This window comes from Meleagris gallopavo, chromosome 6 (genome assembly GCF_000146605.3).
Source record: "Meleagris gallopavo isolate NT-WF06-2002-E0010 breed Aviagen turkey brand Nicholas breeding stock chromosome 6, Turkey_5.1, whole genome shotgun sequence".
Lineage (NCBI taxonomy): Eukaryota > Metazoa > Chordata > Aves > Galliformes > Phasianidae > Meleagris > Meleagris gallopavo.
This window is the reverse complement of record NC_015016.2, coordinates 26,425,538-26,428,163: the sequence shown is the minus strand read 5'-3', so window position 1 is coordinate 26,428,163 and position 2,626 is coordinate 26,425,538. Positions and strand designations below refer to the sequence as shown.

Below are 2,626 nucleotides of genomic sequence, written 5' to 3'. Positions count from 1 at the left end.
AAAAAAAAAAAATTGTTTGTACAAATGCATAGTTATGTATCTGTGTGTGTATATATAGGGGTGTGTGTGTATATATAGTCTTACCAACTGCCAGCTGACTCCCAGTAATACCCAGCTAATCTCTGAGTAGCAGCCACCTCCCTTAGCCAACAGTCCACAGGTTTGTGGCCTTTCACATGATGTCACAAGGTATGGAATATCCCCTTGGCCAATCCAGACCATCTGTCCTGGCTCTACCCCCACCCAGCAGCCCATGCCCTATAGTCCCCCTGCTACAAGAAAGCAAAAGATCCTCAGTGCTACTGACTAGCAACAGTCATCCTGAGAATTATCTGTTTCTTATCTCTTTTGTTTCAGAATCAGCTGCAGATTATTTCTTTTTCCTCAAGTAAACTTTTAAGAATTGTGTTGATTAGCTTGTTTATTATGTGACTCAGTATTGTTTCTGCTCTGAATTTTAGGAGTTTTCTTTGGTCCCTGGAAGAGGGCTAAGCCCTGTAGTGCAGTCCAGATGTTGTCTTGCCTTTTTGTACACCATTTTTTTTCTATAAAAGAAGGCAAAGACTGAAAAGGGAGTGGTGCTCTGAGGTAACTGATGGACTTCTGCCAGTTAATAGGTTGAGAATCTGTTGGATTTAATTCTTTTCTGTATAATTTTAATTTATTTTCCAGGTAGACATCACAATTTTACCAACATAAGAGCATCTTAGCTCACTACAGATTAGATAGTGCAGCCCATGATGGTTTTCTCATATAATGCGGAAGGAAAGTATTGTATAGCTTCTTTGTGTGATCAAGTTCATCTGTGATGTATTTGGCCCAATGTTTGAGGCAGTAAGGTGAAGTGAGCATGACCAAATTAAAGTCAGTAATCTGGGAAGGATGGGAATGGTCCTTTGGAAACAAAGATCTTTGGTTCTGGCCTAAAGTTCTATCAGGTCGGGATGATAAATGGGAGTACTTAAGGAGTTCGGTAAGAACAGTACACTGCTCATTATTTGTTTCTTGAGATTTGTGCTAGTTAACTTCTGGGTGGGGTTGGAAGGGGTGAGGTGGGTTTGTTTTGTTTTGGAGTTGTTTTGTGTGTGTGTGTGTGTGTGTGTGTGCGCGCGCGTGTGTGTGTGTGGTTTGGGCTTTCTCTTTTGTTGTTGTTTAGTTATTCAGCAAATCATAAAAGCAGCTTTTCTCTCAGTGAACAATTAGAAGTTCAACTGGGCATATCACGGGTTTTGGGAGAGAACAGGCACAGATGCCATGAGAGCAGTAGTGACTGTCACTGTCTTTATAATAGAGTGAGGCTCAGGCATGTGGTATTTACTAATGCATCTTCTGGCATTGCAACAAAGTGGCCTTAACAGTTCACCTTGCTTTATAAGTGGCAAATGAATCTCTGCTAGACTTTTTGTCTTTTTAAGTCCATCAACGCTTTGGACATCTTGCAACTTAAAATGTCTCAGTGATTCTAAACTAGTATCTTTTATTGAGTTTTCAGTTTCCAAATATGATCACCATTCTTTCTCAAACTTTTCTTTCAACACAATTAGCAGAAAAGAAAAACACGTTCACTCTCTGTCTTAATTTAGAACACTGTACTTTTGATCTGTTTGTTCTTTATCCAGACTTAGATAAAGGAGCATTTTGTTGTTTTTTTCTTTCACTTTAAATGCTGGGTTTGTTTGTTTGTTTGTTTAAAAAAAAAAGCACACACATCATATTGTTATAAGGTTTTCTATCATTTCCAAAATATGTATTTAAAAATTCTAAAAAGTGACAAATAGAAAACTTCATTTCCACAGATTGGCTTGACAATCCATAAAGCAGATACTATTGCATATTTTTTATAAATTAATTATTTGTCTACTTCTAAAATTCTCGCTTAATATCTTGTTTTGCATATTACATATACAAATGACAGCCAATTTGACTGAGGCAAACTTAATATCATTCACTCTTATTTATTACAAAGACTTACCTATCAGCAGCAATCTGCATTTTGCATGTAGCCAACTCATCTGAATTCATCTGATTTAATTTCATTCAGCAGTTCAGGAATATATTATTGATTAAACTGGATTGCTGGCAGATTGGGTTTTTTTTCTCCTTTTTAATTTTTATAGCTTTTACTACAAAAAGTAAGAAACATTTGTATGTGCGTGTTTATTACATTTTAATATATGTACCTAAAGACCTAATTGGGAAACTTGCTGTATAAGAGAGGGAAGACATAAGAGATTGTAAGAGAAGAAGGTTGCCTTCAGCTTCACAGAGAAGAATATGGAACTACTAGTGGACAATAATTGTATGATGAATACCGATTAAATGATCCAAATATTCTAATCAAAATTAATATGCAATACCTCATCTTCTTTAGTTTATTTTGCAGTATAACCAAACCTCTCAGATTTCTAAATTCTACAATATTTTATAGTATCCACTTAAATGATTTTAGCCACTGTAGTAAAAGAGAACAAAAAAAAAATTATAAATACATAAATAGTAAGAGGAGGAGTAAGGAAAATCTCTATCCATTATTGGATGTGGCAGGGAACATGACTGCTGAAGATAAGGAAAAGGCTGAGATTCTTAATGCTTTTTTTCTTCTTTTCTTTTCTTTTCTTTTTTTTTT

The 2,626-nt window shown here is 35.5% G+C and overlaps 1 long non-coding RNA gene across 2 annotated transcripts in view; it reads right to left on the bottom strand.

Annotated features, from left to right (window-relative positions):
* Positions 1 to 363, bottom strand: part of LOC116216745 — a 16,999-nt gene extending 16,636 nt beyond the window's left edge. For both annotated transcript variants that reach the window (XR_004160121.1, XR_004160122.1), the window contains exon 1: positions 85 to 363. This is a non-coding gene — a long non-coding RNA (uncharacterized LOC116216745). The remainder of the gene's footprint in view (positions 1 to 84) is intronic.
* Positions 364 to 2,626: the final 2,263 nt, after the last annotated feature.